At 35.1% G+C, this 15,703-nt stretch overlaps 1 protein-coding gene across 3 annotated transcripts in view; it reads left to right on the plus strand.

The window, feature by feature from the left end:
• LOC590684 (potassium channel subfamily K member 16) overlaps positions 1–15,703 on the plus strand; it is a 39,736-nt gene that overhangs the window by 11,046 nt on the left and 12,987 nt on the right. The window contains exon 2 of one of the 3 annotated variants that reach the window (XM_011684143.2): positions 12,651–12,761. The exons of 1 other annotated variant lie outside the window; for it this stretch is intronic. The gene's annotated coding sequence lies outside the window, so the exon portion shown is untranslated. Of the gene's footprint in view, positions 1–12,458; positions 12,762–15,703 lie in introns of those variants that run through there. One more of the 3 variants, XM_011684142.2, reaches the window with a different exon arrangement.

A 15,703-nucleotide genomic window follows, 5' to 3' on the forward strand; every position in this document is an offset into this window, starting at 1 on the left:
ACCACGTCTATCTTGAGTCAAGGTGTTGTGAAAGCATGTTATGACTCAATACTGTACAATGGGGGCATTTACACCTTCAAAACAATTAGTTTCTCTCAAATTCCAGAGTTTTATTCAAAATCTTTTTGGAATGGATGCAACATGAATAACATGACATTTTACCTTTATTTTAATGTATGGTATAATTATTTGATCACATTTGCTTTCAAGGTAATTGAACAAGGTAAAAGTCACTGGGTCAGCAGTATCCTGTTTACCAAGCAAACAAGGTTTATGATTCATTTATCAATCATAGACATGTTTATAAAGCTCAATTCAGCACAGAAAGAATTGATAGTAAGTAAAGTCATGTATACCTGTACCATGCTATTTTATTCTACATTACAGTGTGTGAATCGTGAAAGCATTCAAAGAAAAAGAGAGCAGAGAGCAACAAGCTGTGGAAAATAAAAAGTAAGGGTGTGGCAATGGCAAGTACTTTAAGTTCCTGATAAAGTTTTAAACTGAAAGCATGCCAAACTGGCACAAAATGCCTATATAAAGAAACACTTCTTTAGTTGATATGCACTTGTAGAACACTTGTAGAAGTGTACGTAGAACGATAGCTAGACTTTTCTATATAAAATAATCACAGAATTCCTGTGTGTAGTGGTCTGTAAATATTAGATTTTGCCTATTTATCATTTTGTCATTCATGGTACATGTATGTTACCCCTTTAACTACATGAATGGTGATATCCTTGATCCAAAATGACATGTATAGTGCACTTTACACGTACTGTACTGTACATGCCTTTAAAACCTCACACTTGCAATCTAAATTGTGCAGTTATGCAGGCAAAATGTCTGTATATGAAGCATTTAAGCTTAAAGCTAAAGACCAGTTATAGTCATGCGATTGCATTGTGAAAGAAACGTGAAATCGATTAGAAAAGGTTGATCATCTAGCATAGATGTACTGCAAGGTTCTGGAATCATCAAAATGATAAGAAATTTGGTCTTCATAAAGTTAGAAGCACTGTACACAGAAAGATATGGGACTACACACATGTGCGCGACACATGCATTTCATATCTCTCAACAGGCGAGAGATACACTAATTTACCAGAAATATCAATTAGTAGGCGGTTTCCCGTCAACATTTTTATCATCATGTCATATTCAAAATATATTCTTTCACATGATTGGTAATAAGAGCTTGCATTTAATTTTTTTGAAATTGGGGCGTTTCCAATACTGGTCTTTACCTTTAAAGGTTATACAAAGTTTTGGTATGGGGTCATGAATTTGGTTCAAATTAACATATTGGAAGTGTATGCATTCCTACAATATTCATTGTTTCGTTGTCGCGGTTGAAATCGAGTCTAAAGTTATGAAATTGTAAATAATAAACTTCTTATGTTGTATAGCTCCCTCTCAAGGTAAGGATATTAATTTAGCTATGAAACAATGTTTCTTGACTAAAATCGACCGATTAGCTGTTCCCATTTGGAAATTATATATCACAACTACATATTCTGAGATTTTCAAGGTCGCAGCTACTATTGTACGGCCATAGGCGCTATTTGAAATTTATCAAAATTTACCGGGAGCACCGGTAAATTTTTATATTCAATTTTTCTCGAAAACAGAAGTGTTTTAGGGGCTAATTTTTATTGTGCTTATAATACATCCACAGGGGCATCCAAATATATTGAAATTGTAAAGATTCACTATCCACCCAATTTTCAAAATTTCCCAAAACTTTGTATTACCTTTAAAGCTGTAGACGCCTACATGTTTGTATCCGTTAGGCAGTCAATTTTTTTTCAGGGAATTACAATTCAGCAAGTCAGTCAGCCCAAACAGAAAGATTGAAGGATCAAGGAGTTAGGATTAAACAATACAATCAGAAGCCATTAAAAGATATATCATGTCTTATTCAATAAATCATAGACCAAAAATGTATTTGGTGAAACCGTACACAGTCTAGTTCTTTAAATAAACAATGAAATTGGCATGTGGACGTGCAGTGATCCAGTCAAACTACAAGCCAGGCCCTATGCACAGATATAACTAGTGGAAAGTTGAGACTGTCTGATTGGAATGTGGTATTTGAATCTCACTTCATCCTGGATGTAATCTTCGGATTAATTAATATCACATATTCTTATTTGAAAGATAAATGAAGATTTGATAGATTTTTTTCTTCTTCATAATGTTTTACTGGTATACATTGATAGATGTAATAAAAAACACTGCTGTCCTAAAATTTCTTAGTAAACTTCATCTTATTGATTTCCTGTTAACGAACTTATCCAATGAAAATACAACTTAATATCATTGGAAAGCCGAATGAAAACAGCATTCAAATATAAAGGAATGACAAATGTGTTCCCTTTTCAGTATTGCACAAAAGCAAATTAAAACCTCTCCAAATTTGCCGTAGTTATGGTGACAACATAGCACGTAGACCTGGTTGGCTGACCTGTAGCTGATGGAACAAACCAGACTTGATTAATGCCAAGGCATTGCAAATATGCGTATTCTACAAGTCTACATAAAATGTGTCATCAAGTCGAAAGCTAGTTTTTAGGTCGACGACTTCTGATTTTCAAGGTTGAGATTTAGAGTTTTCAGAGAGCAGTTACTCCTCTGACAGAAACTAAAAAAGCATATAATTGATGTTATTGTAATATACATGTATGGCTTACAGGCTTTCCGTTGATATATAATTCATCTATTTCATTTTCACTTCTGAAAGGGTCTCTAAGGGTGCGTTCAAGCGATTTTTTGAAGCTAGAATCACAAACATGACTCACAAATCAAAACGCTGTTACAAAAATCGGTTACTGTGGGAGATCGTTCAAGCGATTTCCATCAACGCCGATTCTCGCTCATTTCAAGCCCAGCCAATCTGCGCATTAGCCTACACTGCAGAGTTTGACCCAGGAAGTATAGGTGCACGCTTTCTGAATTTGTTTAAGGTCGACTGTCGGCAAAACCGTGAGCAGGCCACGATAATGACGTCATAGAATCATGTTTGAGATCTCCGCTGCGTTCAAGCGATTTTTAGCGACCGTGATTCTGATACAAAAAGGATCTTTTTCAGTGTTTCATGTTTGTGTTTTGAAACATGTTTATTTTTACGACCGACAAAGAATCGCTTGAATGTAATCGTGTTTTAAACTTAATGTCTTTGAAAACCGTGTTTCTAGGGTTAAAAAGTGTCGCTTGAACGCACCCTAAATGTGAAAGGGCTTTAATGCAATTACAATACAAACATTGATGTGCTACAACAGTACTGCAGGGTGTTTGACTTTGAGATGGTAATCTTCATGTACAGTGCTTGTAACTTACTTTACAAAGACTGGGCCAAATTTCTTATCATTTTGATGATTCCAGAACCTTGCAGTACACACCAATACATGCTAGATGATCAACCTTTTCTGATTGATTCCACAATGTTTCTTTCACAATGCAATCGCATGACTATAACTGGTCTTTATCTTTAATAGCTAACAGTGGTAGGAAAGAGGAAATGCTTAGAGTGTATTTGCAAGAGAGAGTTGAAAATGGTTTAAAGATAATCTTGAGCTCTTGTAGTGATGGAAATAGATTTAAATAGAAACTGAAATGAATGCTCAAGACAGTTGCATATCATATCTGCCAAATGAATTAGGAAGAAAAATAGCTCAGTAATGAACGAAGAATGTGAAAGAAATTGAACTACATATAAGAATCCTATAACCCATGTATGAATTTGTAATGTACTTTTCAGTGAAAAGCAGTAAAGCAAACTATTCTGTTTAAATTTTGTTGGCCTGATTTACATGATAAACTCATTAAAAGTTACTCCAAACCAGATTGTCTTAAAGAGCAAATCCAGTACCAGAAGATACATGTACTTGAAATTAGCTTGACATCTACATTTAATTGGTGCATTGGTTCAAATTTCATTTTTACTTCTTCTAAATATCCCATGTTATCTGATTGTACTTGCCCTTCATTTTACAATCTTTAACAAGCATGCACATGCTTTCTTAGCAGTCATGTGAAACGAACCAACCAACCAACCAACCATTTTCATCCAATCATTTCCGATTGCATTATCCTTTGGACCTTTTAAAGCCAATTAGGAGCCTTAGCATTTTGTCTACTACAAAATGTGGTATCATATTTAGCTCCTGCAACAAAAGCACTTGACCTTAATTTTGTAATAGGAAACATGGATAATAATGAATTAACAAATCAATAGAGTGAATATTCTAGGAAATGATGATAATAAAACATCGTGGGTTGAACAACTAGGTGTTGCTCTAGTTGCTCCAATTTTGCAGCAGACAAATTGATTTTAAAAGGTCCAAAGGATGATGAGATCGGAAATGATTGGAAGAAAATGAAGGTCATTAGGGCCTTTGTTGCAGGAGCAGAATGTGATAACTAATTTTTTAGTAGAAAAAACGATTTGGTGCCTTCACTTTAATTGACTTTAAATGGTCCAAAGGATGTTTTAGATTGGAAAACTGACCCACATCGATATTAGGGTGTAGACAAAAAGATGCAAGGCCAGTTGGATAGTAGAAGAACCGGTTATCAGGTGAAATATGATTTAACAAGCAGGATATAGGAGACAGTCAGACAGATACAGCATTGGACTAAACAACAAAGCACAGTCTATGTAGCTGAATTTACACTATTTGGTTGGAAGGTGGAAGGTTGGAAGTAATACATTTTAACATAATGACATACAATTTAACCAAGGAGATACCAATACATGTATATAATAATAATAATAGTGATATCTAGCTTTTATATAGCGCTTAATACAAATGTCTCTAAAGAGCTTTACAAATAAACTATTACCCAGACTGCATACAGTACTTCCTAAAAGCATACATGTACTGTATATGCTCTTGTGGGATACACCTTATAACAATGCATTATATAAGAACAAAAAGTAGAATAGAAGAAGAAAGGAAAACAATAGAAAGGGAGTAAGAGTAAAGAAGTTGAAAACAACCTGCAACAAATTACATGATAGCTAGCGTATAAAGTATTATATACCTCACTTAAGAAATCCAGCCATCTGATTGGTCGAATTGCATTCATAAACTTCAACTGTTCCTGTAAAATTCCCGGTAACCATGCATAAAACATTTAATATTTTTAATAACCATGGTTATTAAAAAAATAGGTCAGCCTCCATGGTTACCCCATAGGTTTACATGTTAAAAAATGGTTTGAGCGATCGAGGATACCGTATGTGTGCGAAGGATTGGTCGGTAATTTCAATACAATTGAATCTCGATCGATCTTACCGACAAATTTATCTTGCATTGTTGACATGAAGACGGAAATAAACTTCCAAAAACAAAAAAACAACATCTGCCGATAGATCTTGATCTAAGTTCGTGCCAATATGCATTGCAAAAGTAAAAGAAGGGTGCTTTTGCGAAGCATTCATCACGCCGAAGCCGGTTTCAATTCATTTTAATGTATATATTGTACAAAACTGCCAAGCATGTGAACAGCGCGCGATGGCCGAGTGGTGTAAGGCGTTGGTGTAAGATTCATCACTCATTGTACGCAAGAGTTCGACTCTCACCTTCGACAAAAAAAAAAAGTATTTTTTATTTTTTATTTTTTAGTCTATTTTTTTTCGGCATATAAAAGTATTAATGACTGCTTTAATATTCGAGAAATAGTTGTTTTCATACGCTCTCGGGAAGGTTACAATTGGGCTATTCCCCTCGGCAAGCCTCGGGGAATAGCACAATTCTAACCTTCCCTTGAGCGTAATAAAACAACTATTTCTCTCAAAGCAGTCATTAATACTATATTATTATAATGATTTTTAAAACATAATCAAGTAAAAGCAAAGGCTAGGTCCAAGTGGGGGTGGGGGGGGGGGGTATTAATGCATCCAGTGAAAACAAGTTGTAGGAGTTTTTGATTATTGTCAACTGTTGAAGGATGATACACTTGTAGTTAGGAGATTTTCTTGAATGGTTTATGGGAGTGGCAGTTTTGCACATACATTTATCGGTAATATATTATGGAATGGTGCCAACAGTCTATAAATATTGACTTTTGGGACCTTCTATCAGTTAATGACAGAAAAAATATGAAAGAGAAATATTTGACGAGTTGATATATTTGTTAGATCCCCCAAGAAGCTTTGCATTGATATTTCTTCATCAAGCAATGCTTAGATTTTAGCAAACACAGGCAGGTTTCTTTTGTTTTTGTTCTCAGTAATGTAAATTTAAAGTACATGCAGCTAAAAAAAAACTGATGGTTTTTCAAATTTGTGTTTTTGCAGTGTAAATGAACATACATTTTTAACTTAAAGGTATAGACCAGTTTTGGAAATGCTCCCCTCTCATAAAATGAAAAAGAAGCTCTTATTACCAACCATGTGAAAAAATATGTTTTGACTAATACTTGATGGTACAAATTTTGCCGGGAAACAGCCTACTTATTGATATATTTGGTAAATTATCATATTGATCCAGCCAGGATAGATATCGCAAGTGCACTTCAACATTAAACATTGAGGCATATATTTCTGTTTTTTTGCGAATTTAGGTTTAACTCCATAATCAGTGTCTGATATGGAGTAATATTGAAGCCCTAAAAAATTGCGCTTCAAAATGATCATGAAGTGCCTTAAAAAGGTAAAACAAAATTTAATGACCGGGTTTTACCATACTCATTTTCCCCAATACATGTCGACTGTAGTGTTATGAAAAGCATGAGAAAACGCAAAATGAAATGTAGATTTTCAATCATAAATATCTTGATAATCAGACAGGCGATCGGCTTGTAACAGTCATGGGATTCCTGAATGACCTAAAGGTTTATAATTATGATTGCAGCATGAGCTAAATCAAGGATTTTGTTTAAGGATCTGAGACAAAGTTACCGGATCCCTTTAAGTATTGCCATCTAAACCTCTGAAGGCAATATTTAAACAATATTGAATGGATAGTTTGCCCCCAAAACCCTTGAACTGCAATTTTACCACTGCCGGTCCGTACCTTTAACCATGATGTGCCTTCTACTAATGATGGCAAATGATCCACTTTTATGAAAAACAGTCTCTGGTTTGTGCACATCGGTCTAATCATTGCACTTCATGTGAGTAGTGCTTTTCAAGAACAAGATTATTTCCTTTTTATTTTACTGATAGCATGGTCCTGAAATCTATCCTAAAGTTTGATGTATAGGGTTTTGATTTGATTTCAAGCATTGCCTGAAAATCGAATCCAAAATTGTCATGGGTACATTTTTAATTCAATATCATATACACCGTTCCGGTACATTTGTCAATTCATCTTCAGTAAAAATGTGTCACGCATGTGAACAACAAATTTAGTCCTCACATTTAATGAATAATAACAAATTATTATGATAACATATGGTTTGTCTGAAAAATTATATTTAAAAATGTATATTTTAATATTCATCCAATAAAATTGGTGAATAATTAACAAATTAAAACCTTCTCATGAGAAATACATGGCCATGGAATGTGATCTAATGTGGTGAATCTTTAGATAGTCATGCCTGAAAATTGATGCATTGTAAACAACCAACAAATTGAAATCTCATGAGAACTCAGGGCGCGACAAACCCGCTTGCCCGACGGCGACGTCCCGGGGCAACCAAATTGAGCCGTCGGGCAAGTAAATCAAATTATCACTTGCCCGATTCGGGCAAGTGATACTTTTACAGTAATTTCCTAGTGTCCAAGAACTCTACCATTCACCCGTCAACTTCTTACCCGTCGTCAAAATCCAGAAGCAAAAAAGCGATCGTTCCGATTTCGAAAAAACTTCACAGACAGCTAGCCAGCTCAGCTAGCTCAGCGCGCATGCAACAGTGACACTTCAAGCCATGAATGCCGCTCCGCCTCCACGCACGGCCGGCCGTGAGCTAGCTAGAGACAGCTAGCGCGATCGTACCAGCTGCGAGCTTATTCGCGCTCTCTCTCTCTAGCTCTGCAGGCCGCACCGACAGGCCTTTGCTATTCTCTGATTGCCGATTGGTTGAATCACGCCAAATATGACGTCATTAATCTAGGGAAATGAACACGTGCGAATCGGAATGGAATAAACAACAGGGATTTTCTAGTAAGTACAAAAAGTCAAATGTTTGATATTTATTCATAATGACTGTTAATGATTGTGAACATATTATTTAAAACTCGCTGCTCATATAAATCAGATGAATGTTTTTGTCTCGTTTTTCAATTTATTACTGCGGTCTCAAGATCCGACCGAGCGAGTCATTTTGATAATAGTATCGAGACCCCCAGAATATAAGCCGTTGTTGTTTTGTTTTCATGGTTTTAGCGACGTTGTTTAGTCTAGTTTTCGCATACTTATCCGAGATTTATCGTAAAATATCTTCAATATTATTATTTAGTAAGAATTTACAAATTTTGGCATGATATTTATAGCAGTGAATGATGAAATAAAAATGTCCGTACTTTATTTAAAATAGTTGATTACCCATTATTTACATGACGTTTCTTGATGGAAGAGTTGACCCAAATTATTAACAGCTGAAAATTAGCCTACGTTTCCAAATGACAGCGGCTTGCACAGACACACATGTGATGTTGCACCATGGTACATGTGGCTACCATTAATGACATGTTTGTATCATATTTTTTACAACAGGGTCATTATGCTTTTTTACATGACTGAATATTAAAAACTTAAACCTGCTTGAACCATTCTACCTTGCCGAGATTCATGTGAATCTGATTATTTATGGAGAATCAATAAAATGCGTTTTTTAAACCTTCAACCATCCTTTGTTGACCATTTTCTTTGACATATTAGGTTATTATTCAGTACAGTTACACTGTACATGTATGTGCATTAATTTGCTATCTAAAACACTAACTTATCATTACGAGATAATAAATGCTTTAACCTCGAGTCCTTTTTCGCTTTAAAGTTTTGGGCAAGTGGAAATATTGTTTGGGCAAGTAAATTGAAAACCCACTTGCCCGACAGGGCAAGTGGTGAAAAAAATTCTTGTAGCACCCTGAATTTGTCATGAAGGGTGATATTTTATATTACATGTAGTTTTTTTAATAGCCATATCATTATATAGATATATATTGTCCCAGAATTAACTATAATTAGATATTAAAATGTGAGATAAATTTTGGATATGCGCAGTCAAGTATCATGCTGAGGGTGGAACAGGCTTTCATCCTTTTTATAATTAGAATGATGGGCTTATACTACTTCTGTTATGGTGAGCTATTGTCTTTCTTTAATTCTAAATTAATAGTACCTGCAAAAAATTCTAATTGCACAGAAATGGAAAAGTGGATGGGCATGCCTCACTGGACACACAGTACATGTACATGTACTTTCTCCTGTCCCATTTACATTTAACTGTTTCATATTTCTTACTTCTTTACCTACTCTGGTTTGTGCACATCGGTCTAATCATTGCACTTCATGTGAGTAGTGCTTTTCAAGAACAAGATTATTTCCTTTTTATTTTACTGATAGCATGGTCCTGAAATCTATCCTAAAGTTTGATGTATAGGGTTTTGATTTGATTTCAAGCATTGCCTGAAAATCGAATCCAAAATTGTTATGGGTACATTCTTAATTCAATATCATATACACCGTTCCAGTACATTTGTCAATTCATCTTCAGTAAAAATGTGTCACGCATGTGAACAACAAATTTAGTCCTCACATTTAATGAATAATAACAAATTATTATGATAACATATGGTTTGTCTGAAAAATTATATTTAAAAATGTATATTTGAATATTCATCCAATAAAATTGGTGAATAATTAACAAATTAAAACCTTCTCATGAGAAATACATGGCCATGGAATGTGATCTAATGTGGTGAATCTTTAGATAGTCATGCCTGAAAATTGATGCATTGTAAACAACCAACAAATTGAAATCTGATGAGAACTAATAATTTGTCATGAAGGGTGATATTTTATATTACATGTAGTTTTTTTAATAGCCATATCATTATATAGATATATATTGTCCCAGAATTAACTATAATTAGATATTAAAATGTGAGATAAATTTTGGATATGCGCAGTCAAGTATCATGTTGAGGGTGGAACAGGCTTTCATCCTTTTTATAATTAGAATGATGGGCTTATACTACTTCTGTTATGGTGAGCTATTGTCTTTCTTTAATTCTAAATTAATAGTACCTGCAAAAAATTCTAATTGCACAGAAATGGAAAAGTGGATGGGCATGCCTCACTGGACACACAGTACATGTACATGTACTTTCTCCTGTCCCATTTACATTTAACTGTTTCATATTTCTTACTTCTTTACCTACTCTGGTTTGTGCACATCGGTCTAATCATTGCACTTCATGTGAGTAGTGCTTTTCAAGAACAAGATTATTTCCTTTTTATTTTACTGATAGCATGGTCCTGAAATCTATCCTAAAGTTTGATGTATAGGGTTTTGATTTGATTTCAAGCATTGCCTGAAAATCGAATCCAAAATTGTTATGGGTACATTTTTAATTCAATATCATATACACCGTTCCGGTACATTTGTCAATTCATCTTCAGTAAAAATGTGTCACGCATGTGAACAACAAATTTAGTCCTCACATTTAATGAATAATAACAAATTATTATGATAACATATGGTTTGTCTGAAAAATTATATTTAAAAATGTATATTTGAATATTCATCCAATAAAATTGGTGAATAATTAACAAATTAAAACCTTCTCATGAGAAATACATCGCCATGGAATGTGATCTAATGTGGTGAATCTTTAGATAGTCATGCCTGAAAATTGATGCATTGTAAACAACCAACAAATTGAAATTTCATGAGAACTAATAATTTGTCATGAAGGGTGATATTTTATATTACATGTAGTTTTTTTAATAGCCATATCATTATATAGATTATAGATAAACTGCCAGATTAAAGCCTTCTCAAGGGAACAGAAACTGATAGTTTGTCATGAAAGTGATCTCTTATGGTACATTTCCATGCCAGGAAACATCATGCAATTGTATGTTTAGAGCTAGAATCGTGTTAAAGGTAAAGGCCAGTATTGGAAACGCCCCAATTTCAAAAAATGAAAAGGAAGCTCTCATTACCAATCATGTGAAAGAATATGTTTTGACTAATACATGATGATACAAAATTTGCCGGGAAACCGCATACTAATTCATATATTTGGTAAATTTGTTTCTCTCATGGACTGTGAGAGATATAGGGTAGTCCCATATACATCTTTCTGTGTATAGTGCTTGTAACTTTACGGAGAATGGGCCGAATTTCTTATCATTTTGATGATTCCAGAACCTTGCAGATGCTAGATGCTAGATGATCAACCTTTTCTGATCGATTCCACAACGTTTCTTTCACAATGCAATCGCATGACCATAACTGGTCTTTACCTTTAACTCGTGTGTAATGTTATGAGTTAATGCCCTTTTGTCTCCAAACAGACAACAAATTAAGTTTCTACAGTACATACTTATTTTGGTAAAACAAGCTGAACATTGTATGACACGATTTAGGTTGAGTGGTTCAGATCTAAGTTAGATTTCTATCCCTCGGACTTATACATTTATACTTTGATTGCATCTTTGTAAACAAGTTGCTCTTTTAAATCTTATCAGAGCTGAATCATTTGGGGGTTCTCTCCCATGTACTTGCACCGTATATTTGTTTTGAACAACTTTCAAAAAGCAATATTTTATTAATGCATAATAGGGCTGCGACGTGTAGTCGAATGCTCGAGTACCCGCACGGTTGACAACTACTCGGGTACGATTTCTCGGGCGCTGGCATGGTGCCGTTGGTAAAAATGTTTCCCAACTCAAGCCCTGTCAAACTCACCACTCAGAAACTGGGAACCAAATGTCTGGATTTCTGTTTGGACTTGTAGGAAATTCTGCCATCTTTGGTTTTTAAAACAGCATTGTTTACTGTTATTATTATTATATCATTGGCGCCTTCAGCTGCAACCTGAAGTAAAAAATTGCATGCGTTTTCGGCGACAGAACTGGGATACACAATGTACTGCTCCAAAAGTATGGTGGTGGCAAAATTTAAAATTTAAAAAAAAAATTATTAAAAAACATGGCGTCCGAATATTCAAGTATTCGCTTGTAAGCCTGGGAGTGTACTCGGGTACCTCATTACACTGTTGTGCACAGCTTTAATGCATAAACACCAATTCTGAAAGCTGTTATCTAAAGGATCTTAATTAATTGTTCATGTTTTTTGTTTTTAACGGAGTCAGTTTAATCAAATTATTAATTGATATATTGATTATTCTACAGAGCGATTAATATTATAAGGGTAGCCTTTTCCTTTAAGTCTGTCAGAAGGAAGTTCCCACCATCAGACTTTGCCTTGCTCTGATTGGTTGATACAGGCCATCCACTGCTAGATATTGATCTGCTTGTCTGATCAACACCAAGCAGAGAACGGTGGCAATGCGCTAGTGACCGATCAGTAGCTGTCTGCTGCACTTACTGCCACTTTGCTTCGACAATTTATAAGCCAGATGAGTGCCGATAGGATGTGACTCTGCGATGGTTTTTGTTTGCCAAGGATGGCAGCTTGATGATTGGTGCACAGATATGGTACTCTTTCTTTCTTACACGTAGGTGGTTGATTGGAATTAAAGCCTCAGATTTGCTGTTTGGACAAGCTAGAATTGCAATGCAGAAGTTGCCATATACATGTAGTATCAGTGCTTTTAGTGATTACACAAGTAGGTGAGTTCAGCCTTGAGTTTGCTGTTTAATGTTTGAATTCGGGCAGTGCCAGGATTTTATGGCGTGTTTCTTCCAGTTTTCTTTACAGAACGTGGACATTGCTCACTTTTCAAATGCTGGTATTTCTTTACCTTGGCACATTACAAAATTTGGAACGAAAACATAAAGCCTTCTGCCCTTCTTCCAGTGACATTTGACACTTCAATTAAGGTCATTCTTAGTTCCTGGTTTGATCATGATCATGGGCATATAAATCTGTAATTGATACATATTGTTCAAGGAGTGATGATCTTTTCATTCCTCCCCCTAAACAATAGGGACTTTTAGATTTGCACGTCATAGTGGACTGCTATGTGTGACAGACATCCTTTCAAGGCACTGGCAGTGCCTTGAAAGGATGTCACAGTGTCTTAAAGGGAGGCGTTACTACTTCAGCTAGAAGGGATTAGACCACCCAGTGAGCCATCGAGGTCATTGTGACAGGTGGCTATCTCATTAACTCAGCTCTCATGTAACATAAGAAAAAGAGGATCATGGGGGACCAACAGGCACCGATTTGGGAAGTTTTCTATATAGAGGGAGCAAGTAGCTACAAGTAGGACAGTGTGCCTTTAAAAGGATGTTACAGTGCCTTAAAGGGACGTCCCACGTAGCAGTCCACTTTGTCAACGTGCAAATCTAAAAGTGCCTAATAGGTATTAAGTACAGTAGGCAAGATGATGATCATACATGTAGATGGCTATTGATTTAACTTATTTTCTTGCAGTTACCATGTACTGTAGTAATTTTTGTCAGTTTTTGTTCAAGGGATCTCTTTGTGGGATTTGCTTCTTTTTTTTTATTACCAGAGACCCTTTGGAGCTTTCCAAAGCTAAAATGTCTTCCACTCATTTGTATTTTGCCAATGACTCTGAAACCAATAGAAGCATCATACATGCTTACAGTAATTACACAATTGTTTTTGCTTGTGATGGATGAGTGCTTATTATGGAGCGGTTTTCCGGTTGCCAGCCAGTGATATGGCCTGTTCAGTGAGAGAAAAATACATGTTACAAATTTGTTTATATTTTATGTTTTTAAGCTGATCTTAAATGGTACAGTTACTATTCAACCATGAGTCAGAAAATTATTTAAAAACGTGTATAACAAAAATTAAAAAATAAACCAAACTGTACCACATTTGCTGGTTCTAAAGATCAACAATATGGGAAATGGCAGGTATATAATTTACTCATTCAATACTTACACATGGTATGTAGAATCTATTTTGATTTTGCATATCATCTGTTCAGAGCCAGAAGGGCATTAACTCATATGCTTTAAAGGTACTATGTCCCATTTGCAGGCCAAAAAAATGAAAAAGTTAAATTCCAACTGCATTTGAAAGATAATACTTATTTAGAACTTCCCTAAAAAAGGTGGGGCTTGAAAATGTCTTCAAGTGGGAAAATAATGACTACAGTTCTACAGAATTTGAGGTTGGCTGAAAAAGGGACTTAGTACCTTTAACACATAGTTAAAATCAGTTAACGCCCTTCTGGCTCAGTCCAAAGTCCAAACAGATGATATATTCTACTAATGCGTGACTTAATTTGTACATCACCTCGTTGTGTGAAAGGATAACTCTCATATATTTTATCCTAATTTAAAGGGTATTCCAAACTTGATCGCAAATTACTCTAGAATTTTTTTTTTCGAGAAGCCTACTGGTGAATGTTTGAATGAAATCAGACAAGAAATGAGAAAGTAATGAATTTATGAAAGTTGCAATCACTATAGATATGGGCACTTCAAATTGACTGAATCTGTAATTTCTCTGTGATGTACGTAGTGGCAGACAACTTTCCCATTTGTTCATACACACAAAATGATTCAAATGTCAACTTTCTAGAGGACCTGTGATGTACAGTGCCCCAAGGGTGAAGGAAAAAGAAAAACAGAAATTAGTGATATTTTTTTTTACACAACTAAAGGGAGAGTTATCTGTCACAATCCACTGACAAAATTGCAGATTATTTTGGGTCCAATTTATTTCAAACTTTCGCCCTTCTGATTTATTTGCTTTCATTCAAAAGAACTTATTCCAAGGTTTGGATTGCCCTTTAAATTTTGTTTCTGTCATGCAGTATCTATTAAGTACATGTGAGAGTGCTACTAGTTGTCAATTATCACGTTATTGATTACAGGACTCTCAATGATTGCTAGCTATCAATCAGTATTCAGGGCTTCATTATGATAGGCTAGCCTGTACATACATGTACATGCATGTAACATGTACTTTTGTTGAGAACAACATGTATTCTACTAGGACTACCTGTATAAAGTCATGGTAAAATCTACTTTATTCCACTCTGACAATAAACCACCAATTTGGACATCAGCCAATTAGATCAATGTCCGGGACAGATCGAAGGGTAACCTGATTCAGGATCTTCTTTCGATTGGTTTAATGAGTTACGGTATGGTATCCTCTTACTTGCAATTTCCATTCGCTCACCAAAGCAACCTCGAGTTTCATAAATTGTATACATTCGTACATATCACTAGTAACACATTTTCTCATGCAAATTCGATGTTTGTTTCATTTGTGCTACCACTAAATTAGATGTTTCCTTTTTAACCAGTTTGAGTGAATACCCGACCATATACAATACAAATCAACCAGATACTCAATCTCATGTTTTCTCTCCAAAGCATCCACAACATGATTATCATTTAGTTTTAAAGTACAAATGTTTTCCTGACCTTGTGATGTGAGATATTCAATACAGGCTGCAAATTGAGACACCTTTTTGCTGTCCAAGCAGTGTTAGGTATCTCTGCATGAGAAGCATGGTGTAAGACCTCACATTGTTAAGAGGTATAACCTAAAGGTTCTTTAACTGAATTGCTATTTGAGGGATAGATATTTACATTTTAAATATTCTACAACTCTGCAGTCT

The sequence above is a fragment of the Strongylocentrotus purpuratus genome, unplaced genomic scaffold (genome assembly GCF_000002235.5).
Source record: "Strongylocentrotus purpuratus isolate Spur 01 unplaced genomic scaffold, Spur_5.0 spur5_scaffold_5, whole genome shotgun sequence".
Lineage (NCBI taxonomy): Eukaryota > Metazoa > Echinodermata > Echinoidea > Camarodonta > Strongylocentrotidae > Strongylocentrotus > Strongylocentrotus purpuratus.